The sequence below is a fragment of the Pteronotus mesoamericanus genome, unplaced genomic scaffold (genome assembly GCF_021234165.1).
Source record: "Pteronotus mesoamericanus isolate MK-2021 breed Mesoamerican mustached bat unplaced genomic scaffold, CSHL_Meso_final contig_100, whole genome shotgun sequence".
Taxonomy (NCBI): domain Eukaryota; kingdom Metazoa; phylum Chordata; class Mammalia; order Chiroptera; family Mormoopidae; genus Pteronotus; species Pteronotus mesoamericanus.
The window spans coordinates 11,010,986-11,019,223 of NW_026554999.1; positions in this window are offsets into that span (position 1 = coordinate 11,010,986).

The following is an 8,238-nucleotide window of genomic DNA, read 5'->3' on the forward strand; positions in this document are numbered from 1 at the left end:
ATTAGTTTGAGACATGTGCAATCCCTGGTTTTCATTTTTTCTTCCTCCCCCCATTATGGGGAAAATAGAAAAGATGAATTTTCAAGCAATTTTCATTGTTTGGTAATTTAATAGAGAATGGATGATTTTTTTCTCTTTATTGCTTTATTATGGATTATCATGAATTATTTTCTAAATTATTCTCAACCCGATATAGCAAATGATACTATAGTATCCTGAAATTCCAATATTTTCTTCTCCCCTGCTTTATTTTATATATTTGTAGCATTTGTAACTGTTTAACCTATAATGCAGTTGAGTTATTTTTTTGTTGTTGTTGGTTTGTTGTTGCTTGTGGTGGCAGTGGTGGTGGTTGCATGTTTCCCTCATGAGGAGGCTATGAGACTAGAGACTAGATATTTTTGTGTCTTTCTGTTTTTGTTTTTAGAACATAGGACAGTGACAGGCTCGTAGAAGTCACTTATTTTTGTTGTGGTTGTTACATCAATGGGTGGGTAGGTGAATAGATGCATTCAAGCATCCATCACCTTAAAGAAACCTCTCACATTATTTATGAAGAGAAACATTTTATTAGAATTTAATAATTGGTTAAATGAAAATTATACAACTTTGACTATACTGTCACTATGAAAGCTGCTACTTCACATAGTTATTAAATTGATATTCAGTTCCTACAGTTTGGGGGCAAAATAGCTGAAACAAAATATAGGCTGCCCTCTGAATCTAATTAATTAATTAATTAATTTTTATTTGGAATGTCACAGAGGTAGAAGAAATGAACCATAGAAAGAATGGGTTCAGGAAGCAAGTTACAGCAAAAGAAGGGCCCTTGGAGCTTGGGGCTGGGGGGTGAGGGGGACAGAGAGAGAAAGTGCCTTGAGATGTAAACGGGAGGAGCTGTTCTGGCGTCTGGCGTGCTCCAAAGAGGGACGGTGAGAGAGAGCCAAAGAGACAGAGACAGAGGGAAAGATGAGAGCCTGCTCTATAGAGAGAGACACACAAATCCAGTTATTTTATTTCTAGATAATTCTTTCTTTACACTTGTACCTCAATTCTGAAAGGTTTGCTGGTATAGCTAATCGGATAGATATTCCTTTACTTAAGGATAAGAAAAGTGAGGCTTGTACTAGCTTCGTTAGAAATGGACATATTTAACCAGATAGTCTCTCAGTAAAGTGTCTGTCTTAATTGATGGCCGAGCATCATAGTGTTCATTAATTAAATTTCAGTTCAAGCTAACTTCACAAAAAGATAGTTTGCTTATGTTACATCTTAAGAATTGTTAATATATTTACTTTATGACTTTTATTTAAAAGTTATAAACCATCAGTACGGAGAAAAGAGAAGGCTCTTTGAGTGACTGAGCTCCACAGTCTCGTGGCACCATTTCTCCATAGGTGCAGCCTTCCTTCCACTTGTCCTCACCCAGTTTTGGCTAGGATAGCAGCTTCACACTATTAAGGGGGCTGTGTTAATCAACAAAGTCCTTTGAGCTTTTCTAAGAACTGTCTTTGAAAATAGTTACTCTACTTTCAATGTGATCCTTATAAGTTTTGCAATGCAAAACAAGGGTGCAATGAACATGCAGAAATACTAGGTGGGCAGAACATATTTAAGATATTTACTGAGAATTGAATAGAGCGATTGCAAGCGTGTACATATATCTTGTATTCAAGGTTTAATTACTATCTTTTTACCACACACTAGATTGAGACTAGATTACCTTCAAAATAAAAAAGCAAAAGTCCAATTAAGTTGATATTAACTTGAGAACAGGCACTGTCATCCAGAGTGTGCACGTTGCACGTTGCATTCCCAGTGCATAGCCCCGTGCTGGCTCATAATAGGATGTTACCTGGATGTGTTGAATTAATGCTTCAACTGCTTCAAGGATAAATCCACAAGGAAAAGGGAAGCATAAGGACAATTATAAACTTAATAAACTAAAGTGTAAAGCTTACACGCTAGCTAATAAAAGCTACCCATTGTTTTTTTTTCCCCTGAAACAAATCCAAATAAAAAAGGAAAGCAATTCAGGTGTAAAAAAAATTCTGACATCAAAATTACACACAAAATTATAAACTACAGAATGACCATCATTCAAACCCCCTGAAAGCCGGCTGAATGGCAGTCCTATAACTAAGGATAATAGAGAAGAATCCACATCTAGCCCTGGCTGTTGTGGCTCAGTGGATTGAGTGCTGGCCTGTGAACCAAAGGGTCTGCAGTTTGATTCCCAGACAGGGCACATGCCTGGGTTGCTGGCCAGGTCCCTAGTAGGGGGCACATGAGAGAGAACCACACACTGATGTATCTCTCCTTCTCTCCCTCACTTTCCCTCCCTCTATAAATAAATAAATAAAATCTTTCTAAAAAAAGAATTCATATCTAAACTGGTAAGAGGACTGGTGGGAGGCATGCAGACCTGCATGGGCTGGTCCCACCCATAGAAGGAGAAAAAAATTGGAGGCATATCTCAGCTGTGGAGGTTCCCCCTGAGGAGTGAGAGGTCCCAGCCCCATACTAGGCTCCCCCACTCCAGGATTCCAAAGCCAGGAAGAGAACTCCCCATAGCTTCTGGCTGAAAAAACCAGCAGGTATTGTGGATAAGTGAGGTGAAGGGTTCCGAAACTCCAGGGAGTCCCTCTTAAAGGGCCCATGCACAGACTTACTTACTTGGAATGATTCCCCTGGAGTTCCAACACTGGGGCAGCGGCTCCAAAGGCACCAGGGACATACAGAGAGGAGCTGAATTGTCTGGTATCAAGGAGAGATATAGGAGCAGCTTTCTCCCAGAAAGAAAGGCTGGCAGAGGCCATTGTTCCTTTGATGATCCCTCCCATAACAGAGCCAGAAGGCAGGCTCCATGTGTGAGTCTCTATCAACCTGGCAATCAACTGTAAGACCCAACCTGGTGATTCCCTGAGACTCTGAAGTCATCTTGAGAGCCCACCCATTGTTTCCCCTACAATCAGATCAAATTTATAACTGAACTACTGAAAACCATCACAGAGAAACCTGAAATTTGGCTGAACAGAAGTCCTACAACTGAAGACAGAAAGAAGTCACACCTAGACTGCTAGATCGGAGACAGGCAATGGGCTGGCCCCACACCCAGGTGTAGTGGTGAAAAATCAAAAGGGATATCTCAGCTAGAGGGGCCCTTCTGAGGAGCGAGGTGTTCTAGCCCCACACCAGGCCCCCCAGCCTAGCGTTCCAGTGCCAGAAAGACAAGTCCCCATAACTTCTGGCTGTAAAAAAAAACAGCGGGCATTGTGTGTGAGGGAGACAGAGAATTCTGGAGTCCCATGCAGTTCCTCTTAAAGGACGCACACGCAGACATACTCAGACTCACCTGCTCTAAGTTGCAGCACTAGGACAGCGGCTAGAAAGGCACCAGGGACATATAGGGAGGAAGGAACTGAATTGCCTGGCATCAGGACAAGAGCTGGAGGGGCACCTCTCTACCTGATGCAGGTGCTTGCAGAGGCCATTGTTCCTTTTCGGGGACCTCTCCCCACAGATCCAGGAGGCAAGCCATATCTGAGCCTCCATAACCTGGCTATCACTCTTTATCCCACCCTGGTTATTCACTGAGACCTTCCCCATCAAACTTGTGGTCCCACCCAAGACAGTTCCACTGGCTTTTCCAGAAGAAAGGCCTGTCTTGGCTCACGCTTTAGACTCTCCTAAAATCTCTCAAACAAGAAGCATCTGGTCTCAGCAAGCCCTGTTCCTCTCACTAGCAGTAGCCAACCCTGGTTTGCAGCTTGCCCTTTCCTGAGCGGTCCAAACCCAGCACAAAGAGCAGCCATTAGGAGATCACTTTGTAGTTCATGTTGGATAGCCCCAAGAAGAACACAGAGGGTGACTCACCTTGGCCTACTCTCCTGGGAGGTCCCAGAGCCAGTCAGTGCACCTGGTGGACAGCTTCAGACCATGTTGAAGCCCCACCCAATGACTCCCATAAGAGATGCACTCAATGGATGGACTCAGAAGGCACAAGGACCCGACTGAAGTTAAGTCTGCTCTAGGGGTGGGCCCCTACACCTGATTCTCCAGGTGTTCACAGCCAGTTCTTATAGTTGATTGGTGAGGGTAAATCCCTCTCTCTGACATGCCAACATTAATCAAGATTCAACTACAATAAGTAGGTGTACACAGCCCACATGGGGGGGCACACCTGAGGTGTGCAGCCTGGGTGAAGGAGGAGGCTGTGCCACTGGACTCTACGTGATGCCTACTACAATTGGCTAACCTACCAAACCTGGGAAATGCAGCAGCTCTACCTAATATCTAGACACAAACACAGGGAGGCTGCCAAAATGAGGAGACAAAGAAACATGTCCCAAAAGAATGAACAGAAGAAAACTTCAGAAAAAGAACTGTACAAAATGGAGACAGACAATCTGCTGGATGCAGAGTTCAAAACACTGGTTATAGGATGCTTAATGAACTTAGGGGAAGAATAGATGAACTTAGAGGACTTAAACAGCATAAAAAAGGACATGGAAACCATAAAAAAGAACCAGCCAGGAGTAAAGGATTCACTAACTGAAATGAGGAATAATTTACAGAAAATCAACAGTGGACTAGATGAAGTTGAGAATCAAAACAGCAATTTGCAATATAAGGAAGCAAAAACCACCAAATTATATTATTAAAACTACTTTTAAAAGACTGAAATGTTACTTTTGTTAGCAAACATTCTTTAAAACATAACTTTCCTTTAAGAGGAGGGATTACATTTCATATAGGGCACTACTTTTATCCAATCAAGTTGTAGAAATCAATATCATTCTCATCTTATTCTTAAGATAGAAAATAAATTCATTTAAAGGCATAATAATAGTAATATTAGAAAATTTTTACAATGAGGCATAAAGTTCTTAGATTGTTTATTATAAATATAAATGTTAATCTCTACTTAATTTTAAGATAGAGTTAACATTCCAGAAATCCTTTGTTTTTTTTGTATTTATAACCAGATGGAAATAGCCATAGTACTTCTCAACAAACTATTTTTGGTGAGAGAATTGCAAAAATATATTTTCTTCCTAGCTAAGTTGTGCCATTTCCTTGGCAATATCAGTGCACTTGCATGCACTAAACCTCCTACTTAGTGCATCAGAAAAAACAAATTTATACATTTTTTGGTACCAGCATATTTTAGGTTGCCACCATGGGATTTACAATTCTTCCCTTAAGCCTGCTTTCAGTGCTAAGGATGAATAAGGGCAGTTATTGATGTTCAAGCACCATGTCTTTTTTGTACAATTTCTAACATGACTCTATGTACACACTTCAAAGTGTCACAAAGGATCTGAATTTGGCTTATTCATATGTGAGTAGCTGCACACTAATAACACTAAAATAATAGAACTGGTTGTAGTTTTACAAACCTTATTTTATACTGATATGTAAGAGATAATCTCAAACTAGACAGTTACATTTTAATGAGAATATAAATCTCAATTTTTTCTTCTTTGAGCTATTATGTAATATATGATTAATGATTCTTTGTCAAGAGCTGAGATGAATATGACTTCTGAAAGACAGTCACTAAAATCCTTATGCTAAGATCATGTGGTTGGGAGAGATAATCAATCATGTGCCTAGAATTTTCAATCAGATGTTATATACATGTATATGCAGATATATATTTATATACATTTCTACACAACTAATTGTATATATATCTAATTGCAAATAACTGATACACTCTATTGTCACATCTTCTTTTTATTTTTTAATTTTATTTTTCTATATTTCTTCTTTTTTGTATTAGTTTTCCCAGTTTTCTCATCATCTTTCAGAATATTCAGATGAATATATTCTACAAATATTATAATTTTACCTAAAACAGATCTTAAAACATCAAATCCCATTTATATATTAATTTACTTTATATGTGTAAACAAATAATATTGGGATTAGAAGACAATATATTGTATTCACAAATGTTGAAAGACGCTGATTTTATTTTTTCAATTAAAAATTTAAAGACGAAGAACATATAGCAAGGACTCATGGACAAAACCAAAGGGGAAGAGCTGAGGGAGGGAGGAAGGGAGAGGGCAAGGGAAAGTGGCGGGGGGTAGGCAGAGACAAATGTATTTGAAAAAATAAATAAATTAAAAAAATAAAAATTTAAAGAGTACCATTGACATTCAATGTTATATTAGTTTCAAGTATACATAATAGTGATTTGCATTTATCTGATTAATAATGTTGATCATCACTTCATGTCCATTGGCCATCCGTACGTCCTCTTTGGAGAAACATGAAAGGCCCTGATTTGAGTTCTGTTTCTGGTATCAGTCACATAACTTTAAGTAGGTTATGCAATTTTTCTGCTGCAATTTCATGATCTATACAATGTGTATGATATTATTTGTTATGATTATCTTGTAGAGCATTTGGGAACATCACATTAATGTTTTGTTAGAAATTTGAAGGTGACTAAATCTTATAATGTTATTGATATTAAATCTTATAATAATACAAATGATACAGCAGAACAATAAATTCTTTATTCTATACATTCTGATGTACAAATCTCAGTGATTTCATGAATATTTTTCTATGTAAATACATTTTTATTAGTTTGGTTTCCTACATATTTAATTTAATTCAACAAATATTAATTAAGTGCCTAGCTTATGTCAATCCCTGGAATTGGCATTGCAGGGAATATAAAATAAATAAGAAATAATGCCTGCTCATAAGGAGCTTACAGTCTCTCTTCAGGGACAGAAAAAAAAGGACCCAATAGTTATAACATAAAGCAAAATATCTATTTCATAAAAGAGGTGCCAAATGTGTTATGAATTTCAAAAGGGTATCAAGTAGAATAAGTATCATTTGACATGAATGTTCAAAACAGGTATAACTTCTCCTCTCCTAACCAAGATTATAAACTGGAAGTCACTTTAGTCAAGTGGAACAGTAAGATAAAACTCAAAGAATTTAGAAATGTTGAATATGTTTTGGAAAGGTGTGCTTTCCAGTAAATTTCCAACTGCAGAAATCTGGCAAGCAAAACAAGAAACATTTAAGAAAATTTGTGGGTCACACTTAGGCATTTGTACCACAGTAGTATGCAAAAGTAGACCCCAAGAATCCCTGAACTGGGGACTGATGTGTCAAAGGTCCAGTGTGTAAAGAAGTGGGGATTTATTTAGGATTTGACATCAGTGATGCTAACAGAGGGCATAAGGGCAATGACTGAATTAGGATGCTGTTATTCTGTCTAGACAGGAAAGAATTTAAGCCATTTTTCCATGAAACAAGAATGAAGTTAAAAGGGTTAAAAATGACAGAAATGAGGGGGCAATACTGATTAAATTTAGGACACAAAAGAGATGGAGTCAAGGATGATTCTACAAGTTTTGAACATGGTTGAACACAGTTCACTCAAAAAAATGTTAGCATGCTAGTGGTCAAATTAATGAGGTGGAGAATTTAGAAGAATTTTAGAATTCAGAAGAAGAATTTGTTTTGGTGTGATGAAGAGAAGTTGATTACTGATTTTCACTATAGAGAATAATACTCAGCATAAATCTTGACTCTATGTAAAAGATGTAGGCCTGGCTGGTAACACCCCTCTTTCAGTAGCAGCCACTTGTATAGAAAATTGTATGGAGACCCCCCTGCCAAAGAATTAAGAATACAGTTAGCATATGCCATGGAAATTCTTCTCTGGGTATGTACCCAAAAAACTTGAAAACATTTATTCAGAAAGATATATGCACCCTTATTCATTGTGGCCAAAACATGGGAACAAGCAAAGTAACCTTTGATAGAGGACTGGATAAAGAAGATGTGGTACATATATACAATAAAATACTGCTCAGTTATAAGAAAAGATGAAATACTGCCATTTACAACAACATGGATGGACCTTGAGAATATCATGCTTCACAAAATAAGTCAGAGATAGTTGAGAACCATGATTTCATTCATATTTAAGATATAAAACTGAAAGCAACAAATAAACAAATAAAAACAAATGAACAAAAACTCATAGGCACAGACAAACAGTATGGGGGTTACCAGAGGGTGGAAGTGAAAGATAGTAAATGGTAAAAGAAGTCAAAGATACAGTGGTGGAAGAAGATTTGACTTTGGGTGGTGGGCACACAATGCAATGAACAGTTCATGTATCATAGAAATGTACACTTGAAACCTATACAATTGTATTAACGAATGTCACTCAAAAATTTTTAACTTAAAAAT